The sequence below is a fragment of the Mauremys mutica genome, chromosome 11, assembly GCF_020497125.1.
Source record: "Mauremys mutica isolate MM-2020 ecotype Southern chromosome 11, ASM2049712v1, whole genome shotgun sequence".
In the NCBI taxonomy this organism is placed as follows: domain Eukaryota; kingdom Metazoa; phylum Chordata; order Testudines; family Geoemydidae; genus Mauremys; species Mauremys mutica.
In genome coordinates this window covers 38,286,235-38,309,186 of record NC_059082.1, presented here as the reverse complement: position 1 = coordinate 38,309,186, position 22,952 = coordinate 38,286,235, and positions in this window count along the sequence as shown.

Below are 22,952 nucleotides of genomic sequence, written 5' to 3'. Positions count from 1 at the left end.
GCAGAAGTTTGCTTTCTGCCTTGGTTTCTGATGAAAGTCAATTCCTGAGGCAGAGTTACTTTATGGCAGTGTTTCTCTGCCTTTCCAGACTACTGTACCCCTTTCAGGAGTCTTTGTCTTGCGTACCCCGAAGTTACACCTCACTTAAAAACTACTTGCTTACAAAATCAGACATAAAAATATAAAAGCGTCACAGCACACTATTACTGAAATTGCTTACTTTCTCATTTTTACCATATAATTATAAAATAAATCAATTTAGAATATAAATATTACATATCTGTGTATAGTATATAGAGCAGTATAAACAAGTCATTGTCTGTATGAAATTTTAGTTTGTACTGACTTCGCTAGTGCTTTTTATATAGCCTATTGTAAAACTAGGCAAATCTCTAGATGATTTGATCCTACATAGCCCCAGGGGTACACATACCCCTGGTTGAGAACCACTGATCTATGGCAACCAGACAGTGGTGTTGGGCCTCTTAGTGCCTGTTAGTATTAAACCTTTTAGTCCTTTTTTTTATATATTTGATTCATTTTTATATTAACTATGCTTTAGAATCTTTGTTATATTAACAAACAGTATATTTGAATTCTAAGGCCCCGAATATTGGTCCTTAACCTATAAGTAACCCTATTTGGGAATTATATGCATTAGGCTATATCTAATAATCCTTGACATCTACATGTCTATTGAACTCCAGATATTAATAGGAACCATCCTCTTAACATATATATAATCCTTATATAAGCATATATACCTATCTTATAGAACTGGAAGGGACCCCAAAAGGTCATAAAGTCCAGCCCCCTGCCTTCACTAGCAGGACCAAGTACTGATTTTGCCCCAGAGCCCTAAGTGACCCCCTCAAGGACTGAAGAACTCTCAACCCTGGGTTTAGCAGGCCAATGCTCAAACCACTGAGCTCTCTCTCCCTGGGAGATTGATGAGGGCTGTTGTGGCAGATGTTTCTTATTGGGAATCAACAGGGAAGAATGATTATGTATGGAAGAAGGACCCACTGAAAGACTATCTTGAAGAACTGTTGGTCCTCTAAACTGCAAACAATTCTACCTTCACACATCAAACAGGTAAACTAAAAATGTAGAGATATTAAAGGAAATTCCATCAGAACATAAGAAATGGCATCAGAACATATGGTTCTGGGAAAATATTCTTTGCAAAGAGGGGTATCTTTGGCCTGGTCTACACTGCATGGTTAGGTCAACACAAGTCAACTTATGTTGACCTAGCTGTGGATGTATTTGCACTTAAATTTCACTCCTGCCGATGTAACTGGCCCACTATGCCAACTTCATAACACTACCTCCCCAAGCAATGTAGAGTCAAGGTCGATGTAGTTAGGTCAGCACGGTGTTAGTGTAAACACAGCATTACTTACATTGACTGTTGCTGGCCTCGAGGAGCTGTCCCACAATGCCCCACGGTGACTGCTCTTGTCACCCCATTGTGAACTCTGCTGGCCAGGTGGACAGGAAGCTGACCCTCTCCTTTACAGCCCTGTGAATATTTTAAATTCCTTTTCCTGGTTGCCTGGGTTGGCGAGCACACCTAGCAACTCTCCATTGTTGTGTGCAACTGCCCAGCTGACCATGCTGGCTACACACTGCGGATGTGCTCCTGCCTGGAATACACAGGAGATGGTGGATCTCCTGGGTCTATGGGGAGAAGAGGCTGTGCAGGCGCAGTTCTGATCCAGACGTAGAAATGTTGATATCTATGAGCAGATCACTTGGGGCATTGAGGAAAAGGGCTACAAGAGGGACCAGCACCAGTGCCACATGAAAGCCAAGGAACTGCAGCAGGTGCACCAGAACGCCAGAGAGGACAACAATCAATGTGGTGCAGAACTGCAGACCTGACGCTTTTACAAAGAGCTGCATGCCATCCTCGGCAAAGACCCCACCACCACCTCTAAGACCCCTGCGGATACTTCAGAGGAGCCCAAGTCACAGACTGAACAGCGAGGAGGAGGAGATGGATGAGGAAGAGGAGGAGTATGGGGGATAGGGGATCCAGCTGCACAGTGAGCCAGGACCTGTTTTTGACTCAAGCGCAGTCCAGCCAGTCCTGACAGTCAAGCATGGGCGAGCCTGATGCAGGGGAAGGAATGTCTGATAAGGATGCAGTTTGCTTTGAAATTACAGGCATGGAACCACCAAAGTAGTAGGATACATCTGTTGATTTACTCTCTTTTACTTGTGGTAGAAGAGGTACTGAAACAACCAAGAGAGATAGTGTTGCTATCTGCTTTCCATTCCTGTGAGTGTGCTCCACTCACCACTAGGATGGTGCCTCCTCCTGGTCACTCTGGGGAATAGCTCACAAGGTCAACACTCCTTCCCATGGTTGCACACCATCTCTCCACCTCTCTCTCTGGGTTTGCAGCCCATCTCTCACTCCATGAGCTGCTGCCGCCTCTTCATGGCTCAGTCCTCTGGCCAGGTCACTATACTCATGTTCCCCTTTGGGATATCAAAGTCTCACCAGCAAATCCTAGGCAGTCTTCCCATTTGCTGCCTTGTAGTGCCGCACTCTCAATGGCTGGCAGGGGAACGTGGACTTGCCCTCTATTCCAGGTTCTAGCTCAGAGACTCTTTAGCCAGCAGTCAAGGTCTGTTCCCTTCTAGACCTTACTGCTTTTCCCAGATCTCTCCTACCTTCCTGGCTTCCCCCCCTCTGGGTTTTCCAGCCTAAACACACCTCTCTTTTCCCAGGGTGTGATTGCAGACTTTCCCAGCAGCCCTCTTCTGCTGCCAATTTCCTGTCTTTATAGTCCCAGCCATCTGGTTCTTCCTCTGCTGGGCTCCCTCACTCTGTCAGGGGATTGCTTAGCCACCTGATTCCCCTTAGCTGTGGCTTGTTGGATTCATTAGCCCCCTTCTCACTTTGCATTAACCCTTTCTGGGCAAGTATGGGGTGAACACCCCATTACAACACCCCTTTAGAGTTGTGGGAGAGGGGAGGCAGGGAGAGCAATTTATGTGCACTGGGATGTTCCATGAATCCTCCGTAGAGATCTCAGTGAAACTTTCATGGAGGTACTCCGGGGAAGGCTGCCTTATTTCTTCTGCCGCAGTTGGACACTTTCCCACACCATTCAGCAATTACTTCAGTAGGCACACAGGCTACAGTACACAGGCTAGCAGCGTATGGGCTTGGGTGGCATTGGGACGCCAGCAGCAGCTACGCTCTCTCTGCCTTTGTTACCTTCAGGAGTGAGGTATGTGCTAAAATCACCCCTGCCTGTGGAAAACAGTCCCAGTATTTAGTCCCATTGCCCTGTACACATACACTCATGCCTGTGAGCTATCTCCCCCATCCCCGAGGGCCATACTCACCATGGTTGTGCTGCGACTGGTGTAGTTCTGTATCCATCCCCAGGAGAAGTGAGAATGTCGTGCTTACAACTTGTGGGGATCAAGTGGAGTGAGTTCAGTATCCTCAGTTTCTATTTCTGTCGTGAATACACTGACCATGGTACCTCTGTGTACTGTATCTGCAGCTGCTGGTATTGTGAAGCAGGGACCCTCAAGGCCATAGTCACAGAACACCTGAGCCCGATGAGGAGGAGAAAAAAGAGGACTCGGGATGACATGTTCCAGGAGAAGCTGCAAGTCTGTGCTGCATCAGAAAATGAGACCAGGGCCAGGAGGCTCACCCTTGCACACTACTTGGAGAAGGAGAAAGTGGAGAGGAAAGAGGCCTGGGAGTCCAAGAAGGAAAAGGAGAGGGAGATGCACCAGGACATAATGGGTCTTCTCAGGCAGCAGAGATGTGGCAGACTCTGGTGGACCTGCAGGTCCAAAAATTCCATGCTCTCCTCCCTTTGCAGCCGATAGCCAACTCAATATTGGGATCTTCCTACCTGCCCCACCCCCCCCAGCATTCTACCATGACATCGGGGCCGCTGCACTACCCCTACCACTCCACCCCAGGGGACATTAAAGACTATCACAGCTGTACATACACTGACCTGTGAAAGCCACGGTTGGTGTAGGTGTACCTGAAGTGGAAATAACAGACAGAACAAAGTCAGTCACCAAGCAAAATAAAATAAAATGTGCAAATCTATGTCTAATCAAACTGAATACAGATAAGATCCTCACCAGTTCCAGAATGCTCCCTTTTACAGACTAATCTCCTTTTAGCCTGGGTCCAGCAATCACTCACACCCCTTTGTTCCAGTTTCTTCCAAGTATCCTGGGGAGGAGAGGCTCCCTCTTTAGCCAGCTGAAGACAAAATGGAAGTGTCTTCCAGGGGTTTAAATAGACTTTTTCTTGTGGGTGGAGACCCCCTCATCACTCCTATGCAAAGTCCAACTCCAATCTGGAGTTTTGGAGTCGCTTGGGCAAGTGACCTGTCCATGCATGACTCACAGTCTTTAGAGGCAGAAGCCATTGTCCACATGGTATCTTGTATGTCTCCAGAAAGACTTCTTATGTGGATTGGAGCATTCCAAGATGCATTGTTCCCCAAGTGCTTCCTGATCGGGTACTTAATCTTGCGAATTCCTTCCTAAAGAAGCTGACCAAATGCCTCACAAAGCTTGCTTGATTTCTAAGTAAGTATACAGCCAATATTCTTAACCTCAAATACAAAATGATATATGTGTACAAATAAGATGAATAGATATAGTAGACTATAACTTATGTTACATGGCACAGGCAGCACAAAACATATTCCAGTTATGTTGTATTCCCATAAAGCATTATGGGGTATAGCATCACAGTTAATGATTACTATTTGTATTACAGTAATGCCTAGAGGATCTGTACCGGAGCCACTTTGTTTCAGTTTTCACCAAGAAGGTTGGTGGCAATTGAATGTCTAAAATAGTGAATGCCAGTGAAAATGAGGTAGGATCAGAGTCTAAAATAGGGAAAGAACAGGTCAAAATTACTTAGACAAGTTAGATGTCTTCAAATCACCAGGGCCTGATTAAATGCATCCTAGAATACTCAAGGAGCTGACTGAAGAGATATCTGAGCCATTAGCTATTATCTTTGAAAAGTCATGGAAGGCGGGAGACATTCCAGAAGACTGGAAAAGGGCAAATATAATGCCCATTTATAAAAAGGGAAATAAGGACAACCCGGGGAATTACAGACCAGTCAGCTTAACTTCTGTACCTGGAAAGATAATGGAGCAAATAATTAAGCAATCAATTTGCAAACACCTAAAAGATAATAAGGTGATAAATAACAGTCAGCATGGATTTGTCAAGAACAAATTATGTCAAACCAACCTGATAGCTATCTTTGACAGGGTAACAAGCCTTGTGGATAGGGGGGAAGTGGTAGATGTGGTATATCTTGACTTTAGTAAGGCTTTTGATAATGTCTCGCATGACCTTCTCATAAACAAATTAGGAAACACAACCTAGATGGAGCTACTATAAGGTGGGTGCATAACTGGTTGGAAAATCATTCCTAGAGAGTAGTTATCAGTAGTTCACAGTCATGCTGGAAGGGCATAATGATTGAGGTCCCACAGGGATTGGTTCTGGGTCCAGTTCTGTTCAATATCTTCATCAATGATTTAGATAATGGCATAGAGAGTACACTTACAAAGATTGTGGATGATACCAAGCTAGGAGGGGTTGCAAGTGCTTTGGAAGATAGGATTAAAATTCAAAATGATCTGGAGAAATGGTCTGAAGTAAATAAGATGAAATTCAACAAAGACAAATGCAAAGTATCCCACTTAGGAAGGAACAATCAGTTGCACACATACAAAATAGGAAATGACTGCCTAGGAAGGAGTAGTGGGGAAAGGGGTCTGGGAGTCATAGTGTATCACAAGCTAAATATGAGTCAACAGTGTAACACTGTTACAAAAAAAGCAAATATCATTCTGGGATGTATTAGCAGGAGTGTTGTAAGAAGACACTAGAAGTAATTCTTCTGCTGTACTCTGCACTAAGTAGGTCTCAAGTGGAGTATTGTGTCCAGTTCTGGGCACCACATTTCAGGAAAGATGTGGACAAATTGGAGAAAATCTAGAGGAGAGCAACAAAAACGATTAAAGGTCTAAAAAACATGACCTATGAGGGAAGATTGAAAAAATTGGGTTTGTTTAGTCTGGAGAAGAGAAGATGGGGGTGGGAGGGGGCGCATGATAAGTTTTCAAGTACATAAAAGGTTGTTACAAGGAGGAGGGAGAAAAATAGTTTTTCTTAACCTCTGAGGACAGGACAAGGAGCAATGGGCTTAAATTGCAGCAAGGGTGGTTTAGGTTGGACATTAGGAAAAACTTCCTAACTGTCAGAATGGTTAAGCACTGGACTGGAATAAACTGCCTAGCGAGGTGGTAGAATCTCCATCATTGGGGATTTTTAAGAGCAGGTTGGACAAACACCTGTCAGGGATGGTCTAGATCAGTGTTTCCCAAACTTGGGACGCCGCTTGTGTAGGGAAAGCCCTTGGTGGGCCGGGCCGGTTTGTTTACCTGCTGCGTCTGCAGGTTCGGCCGATTGGCCTGGAGCTGCGAACCACGGCCAGTGGGAGCCGCAATCAGCCGAACCTGCGGACGTGGCAGGTAAACAAACCGGCCTGGCCCGCCAGGGGCTTTCCCTACACAAGCAGCATCCCAAATTTGGGAAACACTGGTCTAGATAATACTTAGTCCTGCCTTGACTGCAGGGGACTGGACTAGATGACCTCTCGAGGTCTCTTCCAGTTCTATGATTCTATGATTGTGCAGGACACTGGATACATAGAATACATAAACCTGATGCCTGGTATGAGCTTCTCCTTTCTCTTTGCTTGATGGAGGAACAAGTTCTCACTTCCTGAATTGAAGGGAGCAGGTACTCACTTCTCCCCTCTTCTTGTGGGGACAAAGGAGGGACCTGGGAAGTGCTCGATGGGGCCAAGGGCTTCAGGATTCCTCTGGGTTATTTGAAGGGCTGAATAGCAACTGATTTCTGCAACTCCCAGAATTTGAATATTATTTGAATAGGTTATTCACCAGGGCCTAATGTGTAGGTTTGATAATTAGCATGGTGGTGAAATGATCATCGGATGGGAATGCATATGCTTGCCCATGGGCAGTGGAATTTTGCAAGGCTTGAGTTGGACAAAGGTGGGCTTTTCCCCTGCTGAATAGGGAAAATACCATGCACGTTTATGGTGCTGGGTACCCAATAACACAGATCAGAAATGACTGACAAAGAGAGTGAGAAACCTGAAGACATCTCCACCCCCTCCCCACCTAAAAAGAGAGAGGGAATGTTTCCGTTTCCTTCCTGTTGGCATTTTAGCCTCTCCAGCCTGTTGCTGCTAAAAGATTGATCTTTTGTGGAGCTATGAAGGTGGGGGATTTTATAGGCTCTGTGGGAAGACATGGTCCAAAGCTCAGAGGCAGATGAAGACTGTGTTTGCAAATGTCAATACCACATGCAAATCATTTGCAAACTGGCCTTGCAAATTTGTTACTGTTTATTCTAAGCCTTTGGAAAATGTGAGAGGGCTTGGCATGTGTCTTCCAGGGATCAAAGGGTAGACCAAGCAGATAGAGTTGCTGGGTCACCATCTGGGCTTTTGGGCTTTGCATATTGCACAGGCCTTCAACAGCACATTGGCCTGTTTGCCCAGATGTGCTGAGGAGCAGTTTCTGGGCTTTTTACTATTTTATTCTCCTTTCCCTACTAAGGCTATGAATTAAATATATCTAAAGGCTAAAAAACCAGGAATTGGGTGGCTCAGGCAATATGGAGCCTTTTGCCTTTAGTCTCTTTGAATTTGGTCCAGGTCAATAGTGTCTGTAAACTGCTACCATCTGGATCTTGTTGAGTGGTCTATGTGAAATGAGCTTGGTGGATCTCATCCTGTTTCCTCTGCTTCATTTAATAAAAAAAATTGGTCTCTTAATTGGAAATCTCAGCAGAGAAGCCAAATATCTACTTAGATTGTAAGCTTTAGGGGACATGGAGCATCTTTTTATTCTGTGTTTGTACAACCCTTAGCACAATGGGGTCCTCATCCATGACCGTGGTTTCTAGGCTCTACCACAATACAAATCAATAGGGATAATAATAATAAAGATGAATTGAGCCACACACTCTGAGCTCCATCCTCCTAGAGGTTCCCCTTTCACTCCTAGAGGTGGCCCTTTCAGAATAGGGTTGAGGTTCACTGGTGGAATAGGTTTTAGACCACTATTTTATTTGTTTGTTTAGAAGAGGTTTTTGTCTAAGATATCCCAGTGGGGTTTGCAGGGGACACTTAATTAAGGGAAGCTGAACTAAGGAAATTCCCAGCCCACCCACACATCACACTCAATTGTGGCTTTTACCCATGAATATCCAAACGTGGCCTCCACTTTGTGTGTGTGCGTGTGTGACCAATTCGACACTCATTTTTTAGCACTGTCACCTGTGTGCACAGGTGATGGTATTTAAAAATACATGTGGTAGCATGTGCAAAGCTGCACAAATGGTTGAAGTTCTGGGAAACCAGGTTGAAGCTTCTCCGAAAACTTGATCCAAAATATTAGCATGCTCACTGTACTGGTGGAGAACTTTACCCCTGCCTGGAGGATGCTATTCAGTTTTACTGGCTTACTAAACACCTGTACAGAATTTGAACAGTTCTTGGCTCTTGCTCCGCAGGTGAACATCAGCTAGAATAGGAAAATTACTGGGAGAAAGCAACAAGAAGGTGCATCATGCTTTAGGCGGCATTGATGGCAAATAATATCTTCTCATATTCATACAGAATCTTTCATTAAAAGGAGTAATTAGTGCTTATACTAACACAAATTCATTAATTCCTAAAGCACCCCACCTATGTCATGGAATAGGGGAATATTACTTCTCCCATTGTACAGGTGGGAAACTGAGACAGAAAGGCCTGATCACAACTGCTAAGCACCCACAGCAGGCACTGCCTTCAATGAAATTGAAAGGGGACAAGTTAAAAACTGATCAAAGGGAATTCCTTTTCACATAACACATTGTTAGACTGTGGAACTCATTGCCACAGGATGTTGTTTAGGCCAAGAACTTGGTAAACTTCAAAGATGGATTAGACATTTGTATAGACAACAAAAATATCCAGAGTTGTAATAATTAAGGATAAAATAAGAGTATTGGAAAGGAGTTAGGGATTGGGATGGGCCTTTTTGGGGGGAAGATTCTCCCACATTTGCCTGTTGTGGGATTTGTGTACCTGAAGCTTCTAGTGCTGGCCAGCATTGTGATACACAATACAGGACTTTCATGAGCCATGGGTCTGATCCAGTCTGGCAATCCCTCTGTTCCCATGACTTGATTGGCATTGTGTATGCTCAGCACCTCTGAAAATCTTGCTCAAAGCTACCCAGAGGTGGCCACATCAGGAACAGAACTCAGGAATTCCTCATTCCCAGTCTGGTGTTGTAACTGCTAGTCAGTGCTGCCTCTGATGGCACTAACAATCCCACGACACTTTCCATAAGAGTTTTCTGACAACTTTTCTTTGGTTTTCTGACAAAATGCTACCTCCAAAATTGTCCTAAATTTCCCCTGTTGTTTTAACTGGATCATCACAAATGTTGTGCAGTGTCCCTGGAGCTGGTAAATCACAAGCTGCATCCCATCCCAGAAGAGGTTTCTATTTCAGTAATGAGCAAAGAGAGCCTCGGGTATATGAATGTAGAAACATGTTGGAGTCCAATTTTTGTGTGTGAAAGGTGCTGAATGAACATGAAGTAATTGCTGTATCATGGTTACACTAAGAAGAAAATTGTGTCTTATGACTGGCTGATGACAGTCTCATGTCAAGTCAGGTCATTACAATTGTTTATTTCCATAGGGGTTGACAGTGCTGAGGGCTGGTGCTTTGTTAACCTATAAGATTGCAAAATTTAAATAAATAATACCTAGCACGTCTCATCTATAGATCTCAAAGCATTTTACCCCTAATTTACAGATAGGGTAACTGAGACACAGAAAGATGAACGGACATGCCTAATGGCCAGTGGTAGAGGTAGGAAAGTGGTAGAGGTAGGTCTCCTGAATCCCAGTCCAGAGCACAGCCACACTGCTTCTCATCTGTGAATGAATTGTGATTTTTTTACAGCTGAATGAAAATGATTATTCGCCACTGATAAGACAATTGGATGTCATATGCAAATTCCGGCTCCCTAATACCCTCATCAAAGCTTTTTTTCTGAACCTCAGCCTTCTCTACTCTTTAAAATGACAGTGTAATTTTTTATTTTTATTTTTATTTTTTTTAATGCTCAAGAGCTTTATCATCCAGAGAGTTCTGATAAAGGAAGTTCAGAGCCATATTTTCCTGGCAGCCTCAAATGGCTTTCTGAATTGGAGGGATCAAAGCTGTGCAAGCCAGCACCTTGTATTTTCGCACACACTAGTAGGTAGTTGTCAGTCTGCCAGATTTGCATAGCAAAACATAATTTGCCTATGCAAACCTGGGCTTTTTGCATGTACACAAAATCGTGGGCTCAGATTTAGAGGTTTCTGTTGAAAATATTGACACTGGGACGTAGGTAGCAAAATGTATTAGGTCAGCCCCTGTCCTCCACTGCCGCCACTTTGCACCAGTTCACCAGCTCAAGGTACCAGGAAGCTGATTGGTCTGGCTGCCTGAGTATCCCATCAATGTGGGGAAGTCCCTAGATGGCTTACTGCTGGTATAGTGGCTCTGACTCCTCGCCCCTCCCTGCCTCTGACATAGGTAGCATGGCTGGGGTGCCATTGCATCCAGCTGAACCCTGGCTGCTGGAGTTGTCTCTATTGGCTTTGGGCCGCCAGCACAATGTAGAGCAGCCCCAAGGGTACTCCAAGATGTGCCTTTGGATCAGACTGGCAATTTAAGGATTGGGGTGGTTTACTACTCTCTCCTGAACAGCATTGTGTACAGAAGGTTCAGACTCCAGGATCTGGGACATTGACTTTATATTTTGATGAGTATCAAGATTTATGGTCCCTCTAGGTAGTCACTGACCTTCAGCAAAAGGTCCAGTCTTTCCCCTGTGGTCAATGAACCCTGAAGGTTATTTCAGTAGAACTCAATATTTATTCTTCTTAATCATTTGTGTTTATTGGTACTAAAATAAACGAAAGCAGAACAAAGTAGTTGCCTTGTTCCGCTGATTTTGTTAGGCACAGCGTGGGTCAGAGCTGAATCACATGGTCAGACTTTCCAACGCTGTTTGGGCAGTTGATAGCCAAACGAGCTGATGCTAGCCAAGGGAAATTGCATGTCAAACCAGAAGGGATGCTGACCCTGCTGGTTAAATTCCTTGAAGTAGTTTCGCATGTATCTGTATGTTTACTTATTCTGGTCACTTCCTCCTCTCCCTGTGAAGAGCTGATGAATCTATGTGGGAAAGCCATGCTCATCGGTTTGGAGCCCATCAAAGCGTTATCATCTCAGCAGTTGGTTGAGTGACTTTTAAAAATCTCTCTGATTCATCCAACATGTGGAAAAACTGGGTCAGGAGCTGAAGAAGTGACTCCAAGAAAGAAGGTGAAGGCTCAAGATGCCTTTCACTTATATGGAGCTTTTGTGGCATCCTGGCATCATTTATGTCTGATTTGAGACAATATTGATATTGGTAAAAGATAAGTAATGTAATAAAAGATGTCAATTTGTCAAATGACTTCCCAGGCCTGCAGTGCCAGCTGACTCCTGCATTCACTGGATATGTAGGTTCCTGGGGTTCTGTATCTGAAGTTCAGAAAATTATTTGTAGGACTAAACTCAGGGCTCATCAGTGGAGTTAACACCAGGAATGAATCTGGTCTGGATTTGTTATTGTGGGCCTAGAAATCCTAAAGGAACCTTTTCTTTCCTGTGCCTTCACTTTGTCCTGCTCCGGGCCAGGAAGCTTCTGCCCTAGAATGTCAAGGTAGCTAAGGGGATATCCCCTGGCCATTTTTGCTTATGATTTTCCATCCTCCTCTTCCAGCTTATTTCTCTGTTTTTTCTTTAGGATCAGGAATAGGGTGACCAGATGACAAACATGAAATATCGGGACGTGGGGGGTGGAGCAAAAAAAAAAAAAAAGCCAGAGCGCCCCGTCTCCACCCAACTCTCAGCTCTGACCCCCAATACACTCCCAGCTCCCCCATCCCCTCGCTCCTGGGCCCCGAGCTGTGCAGCCGAGCCACGCTCCGGACCCCTCTTGCAGCTCCCGTCCCAGCCGCTCCCGGGCTTCATTGCACCAGCCCCACAGCAGAGGCTGCTCCACTCTGCCCCGCCTGGGACACTCGCCCCGGGCAGCCCCGCTCCGGCTGCAGGGAACTCGGGGACCCCCCCCCCGGGCAGGGGGCGAACCAGGCAGCCGGGCCCGGCCCCTCCTGGCAGGAGCGTGTCTGCCCCACACGTGTCTCTGCCCCCTGCCTGCTCCGCGCTGCCCTGCAGGCTGCAGGGCTGGAGCAGCCTCCGTGCTGCACTCCCAGCCCCGGCCATGGCCCGTGTGCAAACCTGGGAGGGAGGAGGAATGCTGCGTGCTTGGGGAAGAGGCAGGGCCAGGGCGGGGAGTTGGGGAGGGATCCAATGGGGCAGTGAGGGGCAGGGTTGGGGCGGGTCCAGGGCAGGGATTTGGGGAGGGGTCCAATGGGGGAAGAAGGGGAATGGTCGGGGGAAGTGGGGGGTGAAAGCCCCTCCGGGCATGCACCGGAGCGGAGGGCAAAATTGCTTGTTTGTCCCGTGTCCCGACCAAACATCGGTCGGGACGCGGGACAAACAAGCAAATATCGGGACAGTCCCGATAAAATCGGGACGTCTGGTCATCCTAATCAGGAAGGCCTTTTCCTAGATCACAATGACAGCAAGCTGGAGGGGGTTTCACCTTCCTGTGGAGCACTAAGCTGGTCTCACAGAATCATAGGGCTGGAAGGGACCTCAAGAGATCATCTAGTCCAACCCCCTGCTCAAAGCATGACCAATCCCCAAATCCCTCCCTCAAGGATTGAACTCACAACCCTGGATTTAGCAGACCAATGCTCAAACCACTGAGCTATCCCTCCCCCATACTCGTTGATAAGACTCAAGTTGCTGTATTACATACATCTCAGGGCGAGAGAGTTGGGGCATCGGTGAATCTTGGTCCTTCCCATCTTTGTCTATATCTCCAGTTGTTGCGGGCAAGACGGCCAGTGCCAAAACCTGGCAGCTTGGGGTGATTTCTGTGGGACTTTCTATCCCTCTGCAGATTTTGCAGGGGCTTAGAGATTGATCAGTGCAGTGCATGGGAACTGGTGGGATTTCTGTGGTTAGAAGCTGGAAGTAAAAGCTGAGGTGGTTTGAAGACTAGGCCGGCCTTGAAATAGGGAAGAGGGGAAGGTAAGAGGAACCAAAACTGAACCTCAGAGGAACAATAGTAGGCTCTAGGGAGAAGTGAAAACAGCTGTGATTACTAAAAGCAGTGATGTGAAACAGTGGGAGGGCTATTTGTGTTTCTTTCACTTCACTGTCTGGGCAGGTTTTCTTGGTTCTGACCCTTTCCTGCAGCCTTAGCTACAAATTCTTTCCTGCTCTGGGCTGTGTCATTGATGTCGGTGTATCTTACTCCCTCTGACTGTCAAGCCTGCAAAAGGCGTGGAGGGGTATGGCCCACTTCTGGAAATAAAGGAGGGAATTCCAGCACCAGGTCTGGACTAGTTCATTAATTAAACTTGGTGAGATTGGCAGGCACTTCTAACCTGGCCAGTCTATAACCTTGAGAGGGTTGGCTAGGGTAGGAAGGGAAGGCTCTTCTCCGCCAAGCCCCTGGGCTCTGGAATTCTCCTCCCCCTCAGTGTATGTTCAATAGCATCTTCCAAAGCCAGAATTATTTCAAATGCAGTTGTAGGTAGTGGTTTGAGTCTGTTGTATAGAGTGCAATGTTGAGCACTGAACATTTCCTTCCCCCTCTGGGATGTATCTGGGCATGCTCTGGTGGTTTATCTTTTGGGTTTTTTGTTAAGGTACTCAGAGGTGAAACTCACTGCTATTCCAGGCATGACAATTTGGAGGCAAATTTGGTGTGGGGGAGGCGGTGCTTGGAGGGACGGAAAATAGCACTTGCTTTTTAAAGAAGCTGAATTGAGCTGCCTGGGCAGGAGAGTTGGGATATTCAAAGCTGCTGAGGCTAGTTTGAGTCAGATAGTTCTACTCACGCATAAATAACTGGAACCACCAAACATTCCAAAGTGCCTGCCTGTTGTTGGTTATTTCCTTTTCCCACTGGTCCTTATTGCTGACAGATTCTAGAAACTTTCCCAGTTGGACCCTTCACCCTCCTTCCCTTCGTCACGCAGCCTGTCTGGCAAAATCCTTTCTCACTGAGGGGCTGGGTTTTGCTCCTAATGCAGGACAGGGTTAACTCCTCATTTCACCTGAGTGTGGAGTGGGCGTGATGGGTGTTCTTCACCTGGTGCTGTATAAAAGGGAAGGTGCCAGGCTCTGTTTGTGAGTCAGACCACAGCAATCACCAGGCATTTTACAGAGAATGCTGCTCCGAAGAGGAAAGTTTGAGGTCTTTTGTTTTTTGGTATTTTGAGAAAATTTGTGCCAAGCCAACCTGTTGATGTTGGTTGTTTGCTTGTTTCTGCACTCACTGCATTTTTTTTTTGGCTGCTAATTTGCTTTGCACAAATTATCTTTCTTCTGCTCCTTTTGAAGTGGACTTATAATTGCACTTTAAAAGGGGAATGATCTGCTTGGTGGTGTTGGCTTATTAAAGCTTGGCCTTTCCCTGTGCTCAAATGGGCTCAATTCTCAGTTACTCGTTCCCTGCCCTTGCGGCAGAGGTTGAGGTACAGGTAGTGTTATTCTGGGGCTCTATAAGGCCCTACCTTGTTTCTGGTGTGTGTTAGAGCAGCCCAGAAGTAGCTCTAATTTACACTTTTTGTTTCCCAGGACCCCCTATAGGCCTTGGGAAGCAGAGAATACCCATAATGCAGTGTACGTTGGCCAGGCTCCTGATGCAGTCTATGCTTGGGACTAGGTTAGGAGTAGAGCTCATGTGGCCCTTACGCCAGCTGTACACCCAGTGTGGAGGCCCCCTGCATTAGAGATATTTTCAGGGGGCTATTTATGCACATTTAAGCCATCTTTACACTGCCAAAAAGTGGAATAAAGGGGCCTAAATATAACTGAGAATGAGGTTCAATGTCTATTTCTGCAGACCTCATCCTGCATGTGAAGGTGTTTGTGTATATGCCATGCAATTGCTTCTTAACGGTGATCTGTAAAGCATAGGAAATTTTCAGTATGATCCCTTTTTATTTATTTATTAGGGCTGTCGATTAATCGCAGTTAACTCACATGATTAACTCAAAAAAATTAATTGCAGTTTTAATCACATTGTTCAACGATAGAATACCAATTAAAATTTATTAAATATTTTGGATGTTTTTCTACATTTTCAAATATATTGATTTCCATTACAACACAGAATACAAAGTGTACAGTGCTCACTTTATATTACTTTTGATTAAAAATATTTGCACTGTAAAAATGACAGACAAAAGAAAGTATTTTTCAATTCACCTAGTACTGTAGTGCAATCTCTTTATCATGAAAGTGAAACTTACAAATGTAGATTTTTTTTGTTCCATAACTGCACTCCATAACAAAACGATGTAAAATAAGTCCACTCAGTTCTACTTCTTGTTCAGCCAATCGCTGAGACAAACAAGTTCATTTACATTTATGGGAGATAATGCCGCCCACTTCTTATTTACAATGCCACCTGAAAGTGAGAACAGGCATTCTTATGGCAGTTTTGTAGCCAGCATTGCAAGGTATTTATGTGCCAGATATGCTAAACATTCATGTGCCTCTTTATGCTTCGGCCACCGTTCCAGAGGACATGCTTCCATGTTAATGATGCTTGTTAAAAAAATGTGTTAATTAATTTTGTGACTGAACTCCTTGGAGGAGAATTGTATGTCTCCTGCTCCATGGTTTTACCCACATTCTGCCATATATTTTGTGTTATGGTAGTCTCAGATGATGACCCAGCATATGTTGTTTGATTTAAGAACACTTTCACTATAGATTTCACAAAACACAAAGAAAGTTCCAATATCAGATTTCTAAAGATAGCTACAGTACTTAACCCAAGATTTAAGAATCTGAAGTGCCTTCCAAAATCTGAGAAGGATGAGGTGTGGAGCATGCTTTCAGAAGTCTTAAAAGAACAATACTCTGATGTGGAAAACTATAGGACCCGAATCACCAAAAAAGAAAATCAACCTTTTGCTGGTGGCAACTGACTCAGATAATGAAAATGAACATGCGTCAGTCCACACTGCTTTGGATCGTTATCGAGCACAACCCGTCATCAGCATGGATGCATATCCTCTGGAATGATGGTTGAAGCATGAAGGGACATATAATCTTTAGCCCATCTGGCATGTAAATATCTTGTGACACTGGCTACAACAATGCCATGCAAACACCTGTTCTTACCTTCAGGTGACATTGTAAACAAGAAGCGGGCAGCATTATCTCCTGCAAATTTAAAAAAACTTGTTTGTCTGAGCGATTGGCTGAACAAGAAGTAGGACTGAGTAGACTTGTAGGCTTTACAGTTTTACATTGTTTTGGTTTTGAATGCAGTAATTTTTGTACATAATTCTACATTTGTAAATTCAAATTTCATGATAAACAGATTGCACTACAGTATTTGTATGAGGTGAATTGAAAAATACTATTTCTTTTGTTTTTTTACAGTGTAAATATTTGTAATAAAAAATAAATATAAAGTGAGCACTGTACACTAAGGATATGTCTAAACTAGGAAATTAGGTCAAATTTATAGAAGTCGATCTTTAGAAAGCGATTTTATACAGTCGATCGTATATATCCCCACTAAGTGCAGTAGGTCGGTGGAGTGTGTCCTCAATACCATGGCAAGCATTGACTCACGGAGTGGTGCACTGTGGGTAGCTATCCCACAGTTCTCGCAGTCTCCGCCGCCCATTGGAATAATGGGTTAAGCTCCCAATGCCTGATGGGGCAAAAACATTGTCGCGAGTGGTTTTGGGTACATGTCGTCAGTTGCCCCTCCCTCCGTGAAAGCAACGACAGACAATTGTTTTGTGCCTTTTTTCTGTGAAGACATCATACCACGGCAAGCATGGAACCCGCTCAGCTCAGCTCATTGTCACCACTGCTGTTGTGTCCTGAGTGCTGCTGGCAGCAGACGGTGCAGTAGGTCTGCAAACCATCGTCATCCACCGCTTCTGCTGCAACTCTGCTCTCCTGCTGTTGTAAATGAGCCCAGTCTCAATTGAGTAAATGATGACTGAGCTTAATAGAGTAAATGAGCTCAGTCATCCACTGCTTCCGCTGCAACTCTGCTCTCCTGGTGCCATGAATCCACCTCGCAGGTCCTCTCATCATTCGGTATAAATATCTATTCTGTGGTATGCATCATCATCCACTGCTTCAGCTGCAACTCTGCTCTCATGCTCTCCTGCAGATGCCATACCATGGCAAGCATGGAGCCCACTCAGCTCACCGCTGCTGTTGTGAGCATTGTAAACACCTCACACATTATCCTGCAGTATGTGCAGAACCAGAACCTGCAAAAGCAGGCAAGGAGGCAATGACAGCGCGGTGACGAGAGTGATGAGGACATGGACACAGACTTCTCTCACCCTGGCAGTTTGGACATCATGGTGGTAATGGTGGTAATAGGGCAGGTTCATGCTGTGGAATGCCGATTCTGGGCCCGGGAAACAAGCACAGACTGGTGGGACTGCATTGTGTTGCAGGTCTGGGATGATTCCCAGTGGCTGCAAAACTTTTACATGTGTAAGGGCACTTTCATGGAACTTTGTGACTTGTTTTCCCCTGCCCTGAAGCGCAATAATACCAAGGTGAGAGCAGCCCTCACAGTTCACAAGCGAGTGGCGATAGCCCTGTGGAAGCTTGCAACGCCAGACAGCTACCGGTCAGTCGGGAATCAATTTGGAGTGGGCAAATCTACTGTGGGGGCTACTGTGATCCAAATAGCCAATGCGATCACTGAGCTGCTGCTATCAAGGGTAGTAACTCTGAGAAATGTGCAGGTCATAGTGGATAGCTTTGCTGTAATGGGATTCCCTAATTGTGGTGGAGCGATAGATGGAATGCATATCCCTATCTTGGGACCGGACCACTTTGGCAGCCAAGGGATACTTTTCAATGGTGCTGCAAGCACTGGTGGATCACAAGGGATGTTTCACCGAAATCAACGTGGGATGGCCGGGAAAGGTACATGACACTCGCATCTTTAGGAACTCTGGTCTGTTTGAACAGCTGCAGGAAGGGACTTACTTCCCAGACCAGAAAATAACTGTTGGGGATGTTGAAATGCCTATAGTTATCCTTGGGGACCCAGCCTACCCCTTAATGACATGGCTCATGAAGCCATACACAGGCAGCCTGGACAGTAGTAGGGAGCTGTTCAACTATAGGCTGAGCAAGTGCAGAACGGTAGTAGAATGTGCATTTGGACGTTTAAAAGCCCGCTGGCACAGTTTACTGACTCGGTTAGAGCTCAGTGAAACCAATATTCCAATTGTTATTGCCGTTTGCTTTGTGCTCCGCAATCTCTGTGAGAGTAAGGGGGAGACGTTTATGTCGGGGTGGGAGGTTGAGGCAAATTGCCTGGTCGCTGATTACGTGCAGTCAGATACCAAGGCGATTAGAAGAGCACAGCAGAGCTTGCTGCGCATCAGAGAAGCTTTGAAAACCAGTTTCATGACTGGCCAGGCTATGGTGTGACAGTTCTGTTTGAAAACCTGCCCCATTGTTTCACTCTATAACCCGTTGTTATACTTCCTTCTAAGCCAACCGCCCTTCCCCCCTTCAATCACCACTTGCAGAGGCAATAAAGTCATTATTGTTTCAAAATCATGCATTCTTTATTAATTCATCACACAAATAGGGGGATAACTGCCAAGGTAGCCTGGGAGGGGTGGGGGAGGAGAGAAGCACTGGGTGGAGTGGTGGATGAGGAGAGGAGGGAAGGACAAGGCCACACTGTACTTCAAAACTTATTGAATGCCAGCCTTCTGTTGCTTGGGCAGTCCTATGGGTTGGAGTGGTTGGGTGCCCCCCCCCCCCCGCATTCTTGGGCATCTGGGTCAGGAGGCTATGGAACTCGGGGAGGAGGGCGGGCGGTTACACAGGGGCAGCAGCAGCGGTCTGTGCTCCTGGTACCTTTCCTGCAGATCCACCAGACGCCGGAGCATATCAGTTTGATCCCCCAGTAGCCTCAGCATTGCATCCTGCCTCTGCTCATCACGCTGCCACCATCTCTCATCTTGCTCCCACCACCTCTCTTCTTGCTCCTGCCACCTCTCATCTCATTCATCCCTTCTGTCCTCATGTTCATTTTCTGCTTTCCTGGACTCTGACATTGTTTGCCTCCACGCATTCTGCTGAGCTCTTTCAGTGCGGGAGGACTGCATGAGCTCAGAGAACATTTCATCATGAGTGTGGTTTTTTCGCCTTCTTATCTGTGCTAGCGTCTGGGACAGAGATGATAGGTGTAGTGTTGAAACATTTGCAGCTGCGGGAGGAAAAAAAGGGAGAGTAGTATTTAAGATGACACATTTTAGAGAACAATGGGTAGACTCTTTCACGGTGAATCAAGCTGTTAACATTATATAGCACATGTGCTTTTGGTACAAGGTCACATTTTGCCTCTTATATTGAGGGCCTGCCGGTTTGGTGTGAGAGATCACACATGCAGGGCTGGGCAACAGAATTTGGCTTGCAGGCAGCCATGGTAAGCCACAGTCTTTCAGCTTCCTCAACCTTCATAACATGTGGGAATTGTTTCAAACAGCAGCACCTTCCTTTCCCATACCAAGCACCCATTGGGTTGGCCATTTAAAAGGAGGGGCTGTACTGGCCGCGAATGCATCCCAAGTCTTCAGGGCAAATTAATCATTAAACATGCTTGCTTTTAAACCATGCATTATATTTACAAAGGTACACTCACCAGAGGTGCCTTCTCCAGCTTTGTTGTCCGTGAGCCCTCCTTGGGAGGGTTAGGAGGGTATTGGCTCCAGGGTGATAAACAGTTCTTGGCTGTCGGGGACAATGGTTTCTCCGCTTGCATGCTGTGCGCTATCCTCATCCTCCTCCACCTCCTCATCTTCCTCATCCCCAAAATCTTCATCCCTGTTGCATGAGACTCCCCCCTTGCAGGTGTACACAGACAGGGGTAGGGTAGTGGTAGGGCTCCCCCCACTAGAATTTCATGCAGCTCATCATAGAAGTGGTATGTCTGAGGCTCTGACCCGGAGCAGCCGTTTGCATCTTTGGCTTTTTGGTAGGCTTGCCTGAGCTCCTTAATTTTCACGCGGCACTGCTGCGGGTCCCTGTTGTAGCCTCTGTCCATCATGCCCTTGGAGATTTTTTTCTAATATTTCGGCATTTCGTCTTTTGGAACAGAGTTCTGATATCACAGATTTGTCCCCCCAAACAGCGATCAGAGCCAGTACCTCCCGTTCGGTCCATGCTGGAGCTCTTTTGCAATTCTGGGACTGCATGGTCACCTCTGCTGATCAGCGCGCCCCCACTGGTCAAACAGGAAATGAAATTCAAAAGTTCTCGGGGCTTTTTCTGTCGGGGCCAGTGCATCTGAGTTGAAAGTGCTGTCCAGAGCGGTCACAATGGAGCACTCTGGGATAGCTCCCGGAGGCCAATATCATCGAATTGCATCCACACTACCCCACATTCGACCCAGCGATGTCGATTTCAGCGCTAATCCCCTCGTTGGGGAGGAGTACAGAAATCAATTTTAAGAGCCCTTTAAGTCGACAAACATGGCTTCGTTGTGTGGATGGGTGCAGGGTTAAATTGATCTAACGCTGCTAAATTTGACCTAAACTCATAGTGTAGACCAGGGCTTAGTATTCTGTGTTATAATTGAAATCAATATATTTGAAAATATAGAAAATATCCAAAAATATTTAAATAAATGGTATTCTATTGTTGTTTAACAGCGCAATTAATCACAATTAATTTTTAATCGCTTGACAGGCCTATTATTAATTTATTATTATTTTATTTATTATCACTTTTTTAATCTCTAAAGAAGGCCCAAAGGGTTTCTTTATCACTTTTTAGTTTCTTCTTTTTTTAAGCAGAAATTCAGATCTTGTCTCCCATTTTTCCTGAAAAGCAGCAAAGAATCCTGTGGCACCTTATAGACTAACAGACGTTTTGCAGCATGAGCTTTCGTGGGTGAATACCCACTTCATTGGATGCAACACCCACGAAAGCTCATGCTGCAAAACGTCTGTTAGTCTATAAGGTGCCACAGGATTAAAAGAGAAAAGGATTTTTAGCCAGTTTGTTTAAAACTCTTGCTTGTTTTTGTGTTAACTTTTGAGCTAGGCGCTTCAGCTAAATAAGTGCTATCTTTGTTAAAGATTAAACACTACAGCCAGTCCATTAAAGACTCAGAACTCCCAGTCCACATCTGAGAAAGTTTCTAATGAGTATTTAGATTCATAAAGAAAATTTCTTAAAGGGCCCAATTAAAAATGATCACTCAAAGTAATTAATGGATTTACTTGTAAATGCTTCAAAAAATCATTCTATGCTCACAGAATAAGTGCTGTAAGTTTGGAAAGGATACATAACAAGAGGTAAGCAGGCACATTCTCTGCTAGTGTAAATGAGTGCCACTCCACTGACTTCAATGGAGTTTAACCCATTTACATCAGCAGATAATTTAGCCCAAAATATTTCCTAGCGCAGAGCTTTTTGAAAAACATCCACTCTTGATTCAAAAATTGTCAGTGATGGAGAATCCACCATGAAGCTGAAGAAGTTGTTCCCATGGTTAATTACTTTCACTGTTAAAAATGTATGCCTTATTTCCAATCTGAATGTATCTAGCTCTAACTTCCAGCCATTGGATTGTGTTCTACCTTTCTCTGCTAGACTACAGAACCATTATTAAATATTCATTCCCATGTAGGTACTTATAGACTGTAATCAAGTCACCCCTTAATCTTCTCTTTGAAATGAAACTCATCCCAGCCAGGCCACCTCCCCCTCGCAACAAAGGCCTGAGTGGTCCGTCCCTGTTCAGCTAAGCATTTAAGCACCTCGCTGCATGTCTGAAGTGAATGATGATTCAAGATTGTCAAATAACAGGCTCAAGTGGAATTATTTAATCAAGGATTATCAATCAGAGATTAGTACAGCACTGTACAGAATACAGAAAGAATAGATACATTACCACCATGGATGTAAGGTAAAGAGCTGGCTCTGGCTCTCTTCTTCACTGTAACTGGTGGGATGTGCAGTTTCGTTCTCCAACTAAGTTCCAAAACTTCTGTCATTATATAGGGTTTTTAGACAGATACCCCTCTTTGCCAAAAGAACTCTCCCAGAACCATATGCTCTGATGACATTTAATATCTTTCAGTGGGTCCTCTTTCCTCCATAATAATTCTTCCCTGTTGATTCCCCAATAGGAAACATTATATATATAAAGGGGATGGCTTCCATGAACATCTGGAATTTTATAGACATGGAGGCGCCAAGGATTATTAGATACAGCCTAATGCATAGAATTCCTGAATAGGGTTACTTGTCGGTTAAAGGCTAGTATTCTGGGCCTTAGAATTTAAACATTCTCTTTGTTAATACTAAGTTTTTTTTCTCCTGCTGACAACAGTTCATCTTAATTAATTAGCCTCTTAGAGTTGGTTGGGCAACTCCCATTTTTTCACGTTCTCTGTATGTATATATATCTCCTCACTATATGTTCCATTCTATGCGTCCGATGAAGTGGGTTGTAGCCCACGAAAGCTTATGCTCAAATAAATGTGTTAGTCTCTAAGGTGCCACAAGTACTCCTGTTCTTTTAACAACATAACGTAAGCCCATTCGCTTCCATGGGACTTAAGTATATGCTTTGTTTAAGCATGTGCTTAAGTACTTTGCTAAATATGGATGGGAT